The following is a 16,073-nucleotide window of genomic DNA, read 5'->3' on the forward strand; positions in this document are numbered from 1 at the left end:
CCAGTTATGCAGCCTCAAGAGCTTGGATAATGGCTTCGTGGATTACGTTGTCGTAGGCACCTTTTACGTCTAAAAAGAGTACCACAGAGGGGCGCTTCATGGCTTTTTGTTGCTGCGCATCAGATCGTGGTTTTGGCACGTAAAACCCTATAATTTCTTCTTTTTTTTTTTTTTTTTTTTTTTTTGGGGGGGGGGGGGGGGTCAGGTTAAAGTCACTGTCAAATTGACTGGAAAGTGACATGAAGCAAAGTGTACGAGAGCCTGGCCTACATTCTCCTGCACTGCCCAGCTCATAGCACATAAAGTCCCTAGATATTTTTTTGCTTTTTAAACGGAGCAGAAAATCTAGGGACTTTAATAGCACTGAGGCGCTGCATGGTGTCTTCTTCTGGCACCTCGCTGGTGTTCCCTTTGGACACTCCAAACACTCCTACACGTTGCGCACGACACCGATCTCTCCGCCTTGGTCGACGATAGGCTGCTTGACGAAACCTCACTCCTCCCTTTCACTCTGGCCATGTGCTGCACTTTGCTATCTGGCCAGGTGCATTTCGAGCGGCAGGAACGCGATCAAGCTGCGCAGCTTTTACGCGCAAGCGTAGATGCCCCGTCTGTGAAATCGGCGATATTACGTTTGTCGCCGCGAGGGAAGCGAGCGCCGGAGGAGGAAGGCGCCTGGAGGTGGAGAGGAGAATCGCGCCCTTTCCGTTTGTGCTTCGACGCCGCAGTGCTCGCTGTGCATGTTCTCTTCTTTGCATGTGTAGCAATATGCGCTTCCCCTGTGGCACACCAGGAGTTGCACCGTCGAGATCAATGTAACTCCGCTTCTGCTGAACGCATTGAAGTTCTTTTTACGGCAAAGTGTTTCTGAAATAATCTTACTAATTCAAATGCATTTCTCGACTTCGATAGATAGTGGTTCAGGGCCCCTTGAACGCAGGGCACAGAAACGCAGAAACGGAAGATACGAAAAAGGGAACGAAAGAAGATGACGACAGATGACAGGGATATAGTAAAACAACGACAAATAATAAGGTACGGCAGTATGAACAAAAAACATCGCTGAAGGGCGCGGGATTTGAAGAACCTTTAAGAAATTACAAAATACCGGGCGAGGCGTTGTCACTACAAAACTAAGGGAAAAAATTAGCTACAAATGGGACGTCAAGTTAGTTTCTTTTAAAAAAGTAAGGAGGGCGCCATCAGCGTGGTCGTTTCGAGACGCACAACCACCGAGTTAATCTATGAACGAGAAGAAAGGGAACCGAGTGGCCCGATTTTTATTCATCATATCATAAGAAGCCAACAAACAACGACACCAAGGACAACATAGGGAAATTTACTTGTACTTACTAATTAAAGAAATTATAATTATTGGAAATGAAAATGGTTGAAAAACAACTGGCCGCAGGTGGGGAACAACCCCAACGTCTTCGCATTATGCGCGCGAGGCTCTTACCAATTGAGCTACCGCGGCGCTGTTTTCCCATCCACTTTGGGGGTATCTATGTTTTACTACTAGAAGTTACTCTGAGAGTATTGGCCAGCGCCACCACTCAGCAACCTTTGACTCACAAATCTTGGTGGTTTGTGAGTCTTTCTTTTTTGCAGAGTTTGGCGGTATAACGATAGCTGATATAACTTGGTGCTACATTGTTCGGCTTTTCAGAATTTTTTTAGAAGTGTTGAGATCCTAAATAAAGAAAACGTCTGCTTTATACAGTGCTATAGTTATATATATTTCTCAAACACAATAAATACAATTGGATTCCGCTAAGCGGTTGCCTCGCGAACGCATTCTCGCATTCCATGTGCATTTTAACAGAATAATCGTAGATGCGGTGGAACTTGGGCTTAAAAGCGGCAGTTCATAGAAAAAGCTTAGGCTCAGCAAGTGGCTCCACGACGTAGAATGCGAACGCGCTCGAGTCTGTTCAGTTGACGCATGCTTGCGTATGCGCTCATGCATGAAGACGATGCAAATAAAGAGCGCGACGTACTCTGCAACCACAAAGTCGCAGGCACCGTCCTCGCTTTTAGAGCTAATATTGGATTTCTTTTTTTTTTGTCCCTTTTTTGTCCATTCCTAATCCACGAAGTCCCTAAATTTCCCGTGCACTCTGAGGCATTGAAGGATGTGCCAGAAACTATACCATCAGTGTCCCTCCTCTGTGTCATTCCGATAAAGCTATGAGAGCAATATTGTCTGCAATTCCATGATGTCACAGAATATTGATGAATGTTAGTCTGTAGCTTCCTTGCACTAAGTTATCAAGAAGCACAAAGCCAGCTTGATACAGCTTGACCAAGCTGGATCCAGCTCTCGTTGAATCAAGCTGTAGAGTGAGTGGTGCTTTAGCGCAAAACGAGACAGGAGGACGAGTAAATACTATAGGACAAGCGCATGTCCTCGTACTTGCAAGGGTTTCTGCCTTTCATTTCATTTCATTTCCTTAAAGACCCCGTTCAGGGGGAGGGGGGGGGGGGGGGTACGTAATACAAAAGTGTTATTACGAATACATTACACTATTACATTGTGATCTAATATAGCGTACATACTACATTACAAAAGGGGTGGATTACAGAAATGTGTAAAAAAATATCGTCACATGGTTTTATCGTGAAAGATTATTAGCTACATTTGCTGTGAAAGTCGAAGGGCAGGTGATAAAAGCGATGCTGTAGGAAAGGCCGTTCCAGTCTCTGGCTGCATTGGCGCGCGCGCGAGGGCAAAATATCCCGCCTGCTCCGCGGGCCAAACAGTCACGAGTTAATCCGGCGCAGCCGAGTTAGGTCACATTCCCACAGCCGGAGCGCCGTTTGCGGAATCCGCGTGCTTACTCTCTACTCCAACGCTTAGCAGCTGCGCGTTTGCATAATCGGCGTGCTCTATATTCCATGGCGCTGTGAATTCCTCAACAAGAGCCAAAATAGTGACGGTTGCCTCGTCACTTAGCGTTTTCTTGTGCACCTTACTCATGTTGAGGTCACGCCGGCTGCGCGGTCTGAGTAAATAGAAATGCGCGCGCAACCACGACTCGCCTTTCCCGCTGCACCACAACAAACGCACATGCGGTCACTGCTGCACAACAAAAACACACGTGCACATGGCTTCAAGCCGACAACACGCCATCGTAGCCACGCCAATTCGTCCAATGTTGACAGATTTGAAGCTGACTACGCTAAATTGAGGTCAGACGACCGCCAAACGGACGGAGGGAAATACCGGCGAGCATTTTCAATCCGGACCGCGAGCAGAGGAGTATGCTAGCCACCATATGAGGAGGCCGGACTAGGCAAGGGTGGCACGTTTTGATGACGCGCGCGTCACGTGATACGGCGTGATACGGCTCGTGCCCCGTGCTCGTGCCCCTCGGGAAGTTGCCTTCCCGAAGTCAGCGCTTGTTTGCGGTGTTTGTTTCTTCGTGTCCTTGTTTTATTCGCACTGTTCAAACCTCAGTTCTAGAAGTTGCCTACTTCGCCGCTCCGCCCAAATGAAGAACATGGCGGACGGGACTGGCTTCGAAGGTGAGGAGCGGGGGAGGAGGAAGTTGACGCTACTTATCAAAAAAATATTTAGAGAGAGCAAACATATCTAAGAACTTAGGTGTTTTTAGTTCTCGCTCTCTAGCTGCGCTCTCAACCTTCTATTCTGCCTCTTGAAGAGCTCAGGCAATGTGACATTACGTCACATATATCACCCACCACGTGCGCACGTCGCTACCTTTCGCTTGCCGTGCACGCACGAGTAGCGCTGGTTTAACCCTCTCGGCAGTACGTTCAATTGGTGGCTAAAACTGCACGTGCATTGCACGTGTCAGAAGCCCTAGCACGAGTCTACATGCCCGCACTGCCTCGGAGAAAAACGCATGAAACAGCGAAGCTGGGAGATCGTAGCGCAGCATGTTGCGGAAGTGCGCGCGAACAGAGCCTCTGTCAGGCCACAGTGGCCTTTAGCTCTTGTTCCTCTTTCTGTAACAAGAAGAATCAACTTCAACTTTTCATCTTATTACTCATGATGATGATAATTTCTTTTTGCGCGTCTTGGACTTGCGACCGTTACTGCGCGTTGCACAGCTCAGCTTGCAACATCGACACCGCGTTTCAATGTCAACTCCACGTTCCAAGAGACCCACTCCATGAATGTGTCTCTCTCTCGCTCTCAGAGCGCGCAAAACCTCTTCACCTCGCAGAGCACGAGCGTACGAACGCGCCAGCTGTGGACGAAGACGACGTCGCTCAAACGCAATCGTATGGTTCGCATAAATGCATATTTTGCAAGCGTGGCTGTATAGCCTCAAAACGCCACAAACAGGCTATACAGCCACGCTTGCAGAACATGCATTTATGCGAACCAAATGATTGCGTTCGAGCGTCGTCGTCTTCGTCCACAGCTGGCGCGTTCGTACGCTCGTGCTCTGGCGGGCTCGAACGGCAGGTTACTTTTTTTTTTTTTTTGTGAGCCTGACCGAAGATCTGCACGACTACTTTTCCGGGAGGGTGTTTCCAAATTCGTCGACGTAATTAACGATCAAGAATGCCACCCGCATTGGCTGACGAGGATTGATCCCCTCGCAACTTTAAACGAATTTTAAGCATGACATCACAGTGACAGCCAAAATATGACTGACCGCACAACATGTATGCATGAAAGAACGAAAGTATGTGTATATACATAATTATGTATTGCTTTCTTTGTCAAAAATTGATACAATTGGTGTTTGCTAGTGAAAGTTCCGGCAACAAAGAAAAAAAAGAAAAAAAAAGGGTGTATAGCCTAGTGGTTACCACGCTCGCTTTGGGACCGGGGCTTCGCGGGCTCGAATCCCGCCTCGGCAAGGAAGTTTTATTTTATTTTCTTTCTTAGTAGTTGCCTTGATACGCACCACAAAATACGGCTGGCTTAAGTAGCTTCGCTGTTAATAAAGCGACTGAGGATGCACGCGGCGGCATATCGTTCACGTACATGGAGTATAGCATCTGTGACAATACCGAAAGCCGTCGTGCTTTGTCCCAGATCGCGTGCGCTAAAAAAAAAAGGAATAAAAATACCAGTAATTAAAGGCACGCAGGGCACGTTCCATCTCACAAACACCTGACGGCACTTCATTTTTTTTTTTTCCTCGACATCGTACGTCGCCTTCGTACTCGTGACAGAGAAAGCCACAGGCGACAGGGCCGTGTCATGAGCTATACTGCTGCTACCTCGCTACAACACAAACAAGCTTCGCGTCATTCCAACAACACGTTGGCTGTGCGTGGTGTCTTCCGAATTTTGACTAGCAATAAATGGGCGAGTGTTTATTTGACCGCGAGGAGGTCACATGCACTGTCAGCAGACACGCGCGTGTAGCGTGCCGCTCAGCTGCGTCATCACGCAAGCAAGCGGTCAAGCGTTTGTGGCTGAGGTTGCCATCTGCATGGCCGTATTTCCGGGACTACGTGCTCTCAAGGTACCGACTGCCTATTCGACTCCAGTCCACACCGGCGCGTCATTTGCCGGTTTTCCGATTCTCTTAAGTGGTAAATTATAAGCTGCATCGCAAACGATTTCTCGCACGTTCGTACATACCAGACAACTGAAATACAAGGACGGATACGCCTTGCGAACTCACCGGCTATAATTCGTAGATTGAATGAATGAATGAATGAATGAATGAATGAATGAATGAATGAATGAATGAATGAATGAATGAATGAATGAATGAATGAATGAATGAATGAATGAACCTTTATTTGAAACAGTGAGTTAGTTGGCAGTCGAGGTGGGAGGGTCCCTTATTCCAGGAACCCTCTGGCTTGGATCGCCCTCCGGGCCCGGGCGACGAGTTCGCGCTGGTCGACCAGGTCCGGCTTGGAGATCGCAGCCTCCCACGTCTCAGCGAGGAGGGTTGGGTCTGCGTCGGCGCCTGCTGCTACTGGTTGTGCCGCTGTGATGCTTGCTCGGGTGTGCTTGCATTGCAGTAGGAGGTGCGCCAGGGTGTCTGGCACGTTGCAGTGTGGACAGGTGTAGCTGTATAGCGTCGGGTGGAAATGATGCAGTAAGCTTCCGTGGGTGAAGGTATTGCTCTGGAGTCGCCTGTAGTTGGTGCCTTCGTTTCTCGTTAGTTTTGGATGTGGGGGAGGGTATACCCTGCGTCCAAGCCGATAGTGCTGCAGTAGTGCGTGGTAAGTTAGCGGTATTGTTTCCGTTTCCTCCGCTGATTTGGGTGGGTGCGACATGTCGAGAATCTCGTGCAGGTAGGCCCGATTGACGCTTGCGCGGGCCGCGGTATGTGCCGCTTCATTCCCCTCGAGTCCCTCGTGTCCCGGAACCCACATGATGCAGGTGTAGGGGGGAGGAGTGTCGCCACGTTTCAGTATGTTCGTCGCTTTCATGGAGATCCTGCCCTTCATGTAGTTGCGCGCCGCTGTTTGAGAGTCGGTGAAGACCACTATGGCATCCTCGCTTGTATGGGTGGCGAGTGCTATAGCGGCCTCCTCTGCTGTGTCCACGCGTTTGGCGAGAATTGTCGCCAACGCCAGTGTCGTCCCCCTGCAGTCTGTGACACTGATGGCGAAGGCATTTCGGCCCGGATACTTGGCTGCGTTCACGTAGCGCGCCTGCGGGTCTTTACGGTGCTTGTGTCTGATGGCGTTTACCCTGGCGAGCTGTCTGTCTCGATGGTGTTCTGGATGCATGTTCCGAGGGATCTGATGAACTTGTAGACAATCTCGGAGCTTCGACATGATCTTTTCTTTACGTTCGCCATCGAGTTCTAGGTTGGTTGCGTATCCTGTGCGTCGGAGGACTGCTCGGCCTGTGGTTATCAGCTGGAGTCTCTCGATCTGGTTGATGAGGTGCGCTTCCGCGAGTTCTTCCTAGGAGTTGTGAACTCCCATGCGAAGCAATCGGTCAGTGGAGGCGGTTTTTGGCAGTCCTAGGGCGAGCTTCGTGGCCTTTTGTATTAAAAGGTTTAGCTTCTGTTTATCGGCTGTCTTCAGGTTGAGGTAAGGTGTTCCGTATGTAATGCGGCTGTAAAGGAGGGCTTGTACCATTCGCAAGGTGTCGTGCTCTTTGAGTCCATTGCGGCGATTTGCCACCCGTCCTATCAGATGAGCCAGCTGTGCCACGGTGTTCTGTAGCCTAGGGAGTGTGGCGGAACCGGACCCGTCCTTATGTATATGGAGGCCGAGGATTCGAAGTGAGTCGACCTTCGGTATCGGGACTCCCTGAAGAAGGACTTGTGGGTCCGGTGCGTCGTGGCTTGGGGGCCGGCCCCGGGTGCGTGGCCCCGAGTACTAATAGCTCGGATTTATCCGGGGCACAGTGGAGGCCGCAGGTGTTCAGGTACCGTTCGATGATGTTGACCGCCTCCTGAAGACGGTCCTCCTGTTCACCCGAGCTCGCGCCTCTCGTCCACAGTGTGATCTCATCTGCATACAAAGCATGAAATATCCCTGGGACGGTGTCTAGGAGGCGGGAACGTTTGAGGAGGGCCACGTTGAAGAGTAGTGGCGAGACTACCGAACCCTGCAGCGTACCCCTGTTAGGTAAGTGAAATGTCTTGCTCCGGACATTGGCAATTCCCACCGTGGCCGTATACGGTTGGTGAGGAAAGCGCGCGTGTAGGCGTATGTTTTGGCACCGCAGCCGATATCTTCTAGGTTATGGAGAATGGCTTCATGGCTCACGTTATCGAAGGCGCCCTTTACGTCTAGAGCTAGAATGGATGACTTGCTGTGTTTGCACAAATGGTCAAGAATATCTTCCTTTAGCTGGAAGAGGACGTCCTGCGTGGAGAGCATCTGGCGGAAGCCGAACATGGTGTGCGGATAGCGATCGTTGTCCTCGAGATGTGTGGTAAGCCGCTCGTTGACCATCTGTTCAAACAGTTTCCCAGCGCAGGACGTAAGGGAGATGGGGCGGAGATTTGCGATGCAGATGGGTTTGTTCAGCTTGAGTACCATGGTTATCTCCGAGTGTTTCCAGGCTGTTGGTAGCTCGCCCTTAATCCAGCAGTCGTTATAGTACCGTAGGAGAGCCGCCAACGCCCGAGGGGGTAGCTGTCGAAGGTGCTTGTTGGTGACTCTGCATTTGCCCGGGCTCATATTGCGTGTTAACCTAGCCTGTAACTCTGCCTGTGTGAAAGGCCGATCTAGCTCTTCGTTCGACGCTCCTTCGTACTCCCTGGTGGTGGAAAAGTTGGTGGCAGTGGTTTGCGGGTTAGCTGAGCCGTGTAGCTTCGTCTGAAGTTCTTGGAGAACCTGATCCTCTGTGCCGCCACAGTTGTGGATTAGTCGGTGAATTGTATGTCTTTGTTGGGTTTATGTGTGGGTGTCAACGACCAGGGCTCGAAGTATATGCCAAGTATTCTTTGTGCTGAGCGTCCCTTGAAGTTGATCGCAGACGGGTCGCCAGTTCTGGCTCGCTAGCTGTTCAGCGTACTCCTGTGCCTGCGTGCTTAAAGGCCCAACCGCATGCATGCGATTTTCTAGCGACAGCGACAAGCGACGGCGACGAGCGACAGGTTTTGCCGTCGCGGAGGGCGATCCGTCGCTGTCGCTGGTCGCATCACCGGTTTCTGGCCAGCCAGAAAATATCGCTTGTCGCCCTCCACCTGGAGTAGGTGGTTTGGTGTTGTCGAGCTAGAATCCTCTGCGGATTCCACTCGCACTGTCTTTCGTCCTTTGCGTTTGATTCCTAACTGCTTCGCCAGATGTTCATGAGTCACGAAATTCTTGTAAGCATAGGTCATGAAGTTGTGTTGTTGTGCCATGAAGCCATCCAGTTTGGCGTCGAGTGTGGTGACCGTACGGGTTAGTGGCTCTACCTTTTCCATGATTTTAGTTATCACTGTCTGTATGGTTCTGTCTGCTGATGCGAGAAGTTTCGTAGTGAGGGTTTCCTCGAAGACTTGAAGGCGTCGTTCAACAAGGTCGAGAATCTTCGCTTCATGTGCTTGCAGCCGTTCGTCTACTCGCTTCATTATTCTGGCTTCTACCTGTTTTAGTATGCTTTCTTCTACTCTCTTCGCTACTCTGTCCCCGAGTTCTAGCGTGTTGCACTCGGCTACCGGTTGTTGTTGTATCGTCCTCTGTAGATCCTGTACTTTATGTTCTAGAGTCTGTATAGTCGCTGCCTCGCCCGAACTGCTCGTGTTGCGTGAGGAATTCGAGGCGCTGATTCCGTTCGCCGCGGCGACGTAAGTGATTCGCCTAACAGAGCGAGACCGTGACCGAGAGCTGGATGTAGAGCGCGATCTTAGGATAGAGCGAGAGCGTCTCCGGCCAGGTCTTTGTTGAGGCGAGGGCCCCTGTGATCTATCCGAGGTGGTAACCAGCGCGGGGAAGTCTTCGGTGCTTGAGCTCCAGTGATTCTCTCGGGCGCGAGCGTTGTCAAGCTGCTGTCTTCTTACTTGGTAGGAGGGCGGATTGTTATGGAGTTTCTTCTTGCATTCCTTGCCTTCCGTTTCGTGGTCTCTGCCGCAAATCTTGCACTTCGGGTGACAGTCATGTTCCTCCGTGACCCCATCGCGCCCGCATGTGTAGCAGAAGTTGGCTCTTGACTGAGGACAGATATCCTGTCGGCGTCCGATGGCGCCACAGGTTCTGCAGTATTGGCCGGATTTTCGGTAGGGCTTGCATCTGTAGTCACCGCTCTGGTACGTTACGTAATAAGGGGCGTGCTGTCCGTCGAAGGTGATAACCGCAGCTGTTGAAGATCCTAGCATGTGCGCGCCGAGAACCGTGTATCTTGAGTCCACTCGAAGGCCGGCAACAATCTCCGCGGGACTTGTACCCGGTTCGAGATTGGATTGAAAAAGTTTAATTTACTGTCAAAAACTTTGGATGACGCTTAAGCTTCGCTTTTAAAAATGGAACGCGATAGCATTCAAAGATCCCCGACTGCTACTTATGGTTCCCGATGACTGCATCTTATGCTACCGTAATGGTTACTGGCAAACACTGGCGGGGAGCGCTATGCACGTAGGCGAGCTTTCTGGTGGAAACGCGGCCTCTTGCGTGGCCCGATCCCGGAGATAGTGCACAACCACGCCAAAGAAATTGCATCATTTTTCAGGTTTCTGTATTTGTTTCGCACTTTTAATATTTCAATCTGAGAAGATTTAACATAAAAGGCATGCGCTGTGGGTGTTTTGTTTCATGACATTTGTTTGTGGATTGTCATTCTCAAAATTCCGAGGAATAGCTTTGCCAGGAATGCAAGACAAGGTATGAGCAACATTAATGATAGAATGGTGTGGCACACCTAAACGTGGTTGGGGACGATTTTCTCGGCCGCGGGCGTCAATGTCGATGCCGACGCCGGGTTTTCTGCGACATGGGGCGCTAAACGCTATCGCGTTAAAAAGGGGCAAGCTTGCACTCGGTCGCGCAAAGCTTAGGCACAGTGAAATTTACTGGCTGCTACTACTAGGTATTGGTTTCCTGCTAGGTCTTAACTTCGTTTAACTTAACTACGTATGTAAGAAGGTATTCTCGAGCAATCATTTTCGGAGGTACCTTCCTTTTCGCGACATTTCGCGTGAATAGCGCGGCACGCGTCGGCGCCTACGAGCGACAGCGTTCCAGGCATGCCACAAACGCAAGCAGGCTAACCAAGGTTGGCACAGTGTCAAGAACGCTGCTGCTTGCCGACGCCGAACGCGTTGGAGGCTAGCCGCTCGATATCAATCGGCCAGCTTCGCTGTGTCTTGAGCTTTGCGCGGCCTAGTGCAAGCTTTCGCTTTTTTTTTTCCTCCTGACTCAGCGCGCCACGGAGAGAAGAGAGGGGGGGGAGGCAGGGAGCTGGCGAGGAAGAGACCGCATGCACGGGGTCACCTCCTCCTCTTCCGGGTTGCCATGGCTACGGCGTGGCAGTTTCTTGGCACGCACCACAAATTACGGCTGGCTTAAACAGCTTCACTGTTAATATGTGCTGTAATGGAATTCATTGAAAAGTTATTAGCATAATTATGTTAATTATTCAATTAGGTGTTTTGATTTCTCGGGGACTTAATGGCCGCCTCATCGAGTAGTTTAGATCAAGGATTAGAATTGTGCTATCTGCCAAAGGCAATTTTTTAAAATTTGGTGCAACTAAAATGAAACACCCTGTATAGTCGCTCCACTGCAAAAGGACTTGCAGAAGATGAGCAGTTTTAAATGACTGCTTCACGAAAGCTTCGCGTCACATATAGATTCCAAGATGTGCGTCGGATCTGCATAATTTTTTTAATGCGATACGTAGCGGCGAAGGGACCTAACGGGCACGCTAGCAAGAATTCTGCAAGAGTGAGCCTACAGTGACATCGAAATCTTCTGACACAATTCACACACATTTGTTTCACTTTTGTTGTCCTTTTTAGACGTACATTTCGCTCATGTGTTCATTTTTTTCCCCTTCCGAACGTTCTTCTACTTATCAAGTTGAGCCGCACAGTAATGTTGCCATTTGCTTTGTTTATTTACTTTTTATTAGAGCTCATTTATTAAGATCAAATTTATTAAGAGCTCATTTTCCTATAGTTTATGATCTGTCGTCCGAGGAGCTCTGCCGAAGACGTGCGACAAATGACAGCACATAGTAAAAACATTTACTTATACCGCAACTTCGCGACAATGATCACGTATTCATTCGTCATTAATTGACTCGTTATCTTTACTATCAAGATGTTCTGAAGAAATTGTATTGCTATTGCTGCATAATTACACTCTAAGAAAAAAAGGACGAAATGGGGTATCGAGGTTAGTCCTTTTGGGGAGTAACTGACTTGCCACAACCATTCGTCCTTTTGGGGAGTAACTGCGAGGGGATGAACTGTTACTCCCCATGCGGTTACTCCATCAAGGGGACGAACAGTTGCTCTTTTCCGATGCCCCTCAAGGGAGTAACGGTCATTTTTTCCGATGCTCCGCAAGGATGTAATTGACGAAATTAGCCATTTACACGCTGATAAGGAAAAAAAAGCTATTGAGGTGAAAAAAAAAAAAAAAGCTTCCGCAGCAGATTCGAACTGAAACCCTCTCACTCGCAAGTCGGGTACCCTAACCACTATACCACGGCTGCTTTTTCTTTCTTTATTGCCTTTATTAAATTCACACAGAAATACAGTGTACAATCATGTCAGCACATCAAGGGCTGAAAAGAGGAACAATCAAAACTCGGGCATGTACATCAGCCCTTCTAACCTAGGAAGCCAGTCTGGTTCGGGTTCACTGAAGTTTATACACTTGAACCATTCTGCTAACAGATTCGCCAAAGTAACTCCTTATTGGCCGCGCGTCAATATCTGCATGACGATAGGCCATTCTTGACAACCAAATACTATGTAGGCCCAGGAGCATTATCATGTCGAATGGGATGCCTTCGTCGTTATTGACCGGTAAAAATCTAATGCCGTAGCTATCTATAGGTAAGTCTTTTTTTAATGTTCTTTGAAGTATGTCCCAAAAGAAGTAACCTCCGGAACAATCTATAAAAACGTGTTTCAGTATCCTGTCTCGTCATAGCAGCCGTGGTATAAAATTATATGTAGGAAACCAGAGTCTATACCACGGCTGCTATGACGAGACAGGATACTGAGACGAGGTTATGGATCGAAACGCAGGTGTGGCAATGCAAGAGACTCGGCATTTTGTCTATGCTATGCGGAGAGAGTCTAACGCTGTGTGTACTTGCAACCATGCGACTGCAAAAAGAAAGTTGCCCGATTACGCGATGAGACATTACGCGGTGTACGTACATACGTGTAGCGAGCGTATACGGGGCACGCAAGATGACAGAGAAGGCGAACTTATCAGTCACTTCGCGTGCCCAGTTTGAGCTACATATCGCTTCACTTAAGTTCGGAATCTCCTTGGAACGGTTGGAACTATAGGTACTATTGACCAAGAACATGTGGCAGTCCATCAATGGCTTGCGCGTTTAATGTGTATCGTTCACTTATGGCTTGCACATTACTTCCATGTGTCTTCACACTCCACATTTTAAATTTCACACAATTTTCTCAAGAAGAGACAAAGTGCTGCTTCGCATGTAGTTCAATAGACAGTGCACGAACTTCAAGATATTCACGATTTATAGACAATACGCTTTTCGGCGCACCACTCCGCGACACGGACGAAAACAGCGAAATGTTTGGGGAGTAACTGTTGCCGTTCGTCCTGCCGTTGCTCTCTTTTCGACCTGGGACTAAACACTTACTCCCCAAAATTTGCACACGACATGCACACTCCTGCAGTTAGTCCTTTGAGGAACGAAAACGCCATTTTTAGGACCAACAGCCCAGTTACTCCCGTTTTCCCCGGGATTTTTCTTAGGGTGTATTTGTATCCAAGCAGCGCAGCTTCGTCGTGCAAAGCTACCTGAAGAACAGCAACAACAGCAATGCCTAGTAATATGGTTATGGCGAGCCATGTGGGAGATAATCAGCCGCACGTCTTCCCACTTGGTCATTCGACATTCGATCGTCCATTCTATACGAATGCTTAAGTAAACGCGTTATTTACCACTTGTAGAACAAAACAACGGTGGCATGCAACCTATAGTTCCCGTTGGACGGTACACAAACAATCACTCCCCAGAAAGAAGACTCCAACAAGCGGTTGTAACGCGCGTCAAAACGATTTCAGACTACAGCACTACATGCCCGCGTGAGGCAGCTTATTTAATAGTGCTGCTTGACTACCTGTTTAGCTATCATCCCGTAATTATGCCTTTCCATGGTATTTTTGTCCGCATAAAGCCCCTGTGCTGCATACAAATCGCTCATACACCCGCGCTAGGCTAGCCACCCTACCCGCGCGCCGGCAACGCGTCCCTCGGAGTGGGCATGGCGGACGCCGTCGCAGACGCCGCGGTTGTGTCCGCCCTGCCAAAGAAAATATCTACGATAATTCTAGGGGAAGCTCTTTGTTGTTTGAAGCCAGGACGGGAGGACTAAGATGTACCGAGTCAAGTACCAAGGTATAGACACGTTGTGCTGTGCGTGTGAAGAGGAAACGGCTGAACACCTCATACTTTTCTGTAAAGGGCTTAACCCTACAGTGCAAGGCAACGGGGCTGATTTTTTCAAAGCACTGGGGTTTATGGACAGTGAAGGCAAAATAGACTTTAAGCGGGTAGAAATAACCAAACGGAGGTTATCTGATTGGTGGATAAAATCAAGGCAGGGGTGAAATTTCACCCACCACAAAGTACAAAATATGTTCATAGTCATGGCTATAGGTGGCGTATGCCACCGCCCGGTTTAAAGGGTTCAGCCTCATCCATCCATCCATCCATCCATCCATCCATCCATCCATCCATGTGCGGAGCGGCGGGCGAGGAGGACATCGGAGCACAATCTATGCGGATGCTTGATCATTTGAAAGTAGCGACACTGTCCTCCCCGCGGCACTTTCCTCCTCGGTTCCCCTCGCGCCCAGGCTCAGGCCCGGCTGCGCGCGCTGCGCACGGCCCCGTCGACACGCTTTTTCTCCCTGGCTCCCGCGAACCGGCCGCAGCATTCGATGGAGCCTGGAGGTGCTTGATTTGGGGCCGGTTGCGCGCCCCAGTGGTGTAGAGAATTTTGGAAAATGGGGATAATAACATCGAGAATGCTGAAGGTAACGTTTAGGAGGAGGGTGATTTCTTCTCAAAGCCGTATGAATGGGGCTTTGAGGCGAGTTCTATACTCCAGACTTTTTTTTTTTTTTTTCTGCCACATGATAAGATGCTTTACTTTGTGCATTTGATCTAGTATTGCTTGAGGCACATCCCTCTGTGTTTGGCTTTTTTTTTTTCTTGTGTGTGCGCACATGTGCACCACAGTTATTGTATTCAGCGTGCCTTTATAGGACGAATTCATTGCGAGTGTATCGTCCGTCCATGTGTTTGTCTCATCAATGGGAAAGTAGCTTTTACGCTGTGGTCTCGAAACTAAATAGGACGGTTGCGCGATTTCAGTGCGAGCAAGCGTGCGTGATCATGTGAACACCCCCTGCACATTGCCTGTATCTGTGAGAAAACCAAATAATAATCGTCACCCACTCATGCGTGCGTGACAGCCCAATTCAAAGCAAATTCAAGAACTGAAAAAAAAAACGCAATGTGGACTTGCTAGCGCTAATCACCCGCAATACCACGGGTATATACTTGCCATTATTTTGTGCAGAGCCTGCATTCATTGTATCTAAGTGACTGACGCACACATCGAAGTAAGCTGGAAAGAAAGCTCCTCTACAAGCCGCTATTTCGATTTTCAGTAATATAGGCAACGGATCCTAACAATCACGAAAAGTGCGATCGAGAGGCTGTATACCTTCACACATAATTGTTTACAGCGGAAAGCAGAAACTATAGTGCGGCATTTCTGATTGAATAACAGTAGACTACGTGTGAGGTGATGGAGTCCCAGCAGAATATTCAGCATACTCAGGCCAACCCCATTTTTATGCAACGTACAAATTGTCGCAGCAAAAACGCTGATGAGCAGGCCATGAAGAATTTTAAAAATGAAGCATCAGGGGATGTTTTGATACTAGTAATAAGGAAGGCGCCTTACTATGCAAACAACACTGTTCTTTCTCGGAACTAAGTTCTTTATGTCAATGTTGTGCAGCCACTGCTTCTTGCGCAAGCCGTCACACTTTCATTGTGGTATCATAAAACCTGCGTAGCCATCTTCAGGCTTCTTGCTGCAGTTATATGCGCTACATAACGGCATAGCGCTATAGCACAACACCGCAGGAAACACAGCGTGCAACGTTTGCTGTGCCGAGGTAGCCGGGCTAAGGAGAAAAATGGCGCCAACGAAAAATAAAAACACAAGCAAAATGCAAGATCCGCGCGTTGCCAAGGGCGACGCCAGGGAGACAGAAAAAAGTTGTCGCAGTTTCACCTGAAAGTCGAAGCATCAATTGTGATAGCAAATTTCTAGAGTGCTATACGGAGTAATGATATTAGCTTTATCAGCTGTATAAACTTGGACATGCAGCAGCACCGGCAACACGCAGAACTGTTGTCGACGCCGTCGGCGTTTTGCCCGCGTTCGCTCAAAATGCGCGCGGCGTTGGTGTCTGTTGCCGGAGCCTCTGATATAAATAGG

The sequence above is a fragment of the Dermacentor silvarum genome, chromosome 4 (assembly GCF_013339745.2).
Source record: "Dermacentor silvarum isolate Dsil-2018 chromosome 4, BIME_Dsil_1.4, whole genome shotgun sequence".
Lineage (NCBI taxonomy): Eukaryota > Metazoa > Arthropoda > Arachnida > Ixodida > Ixodidae > Dermacentor > Dermacentor silvarum.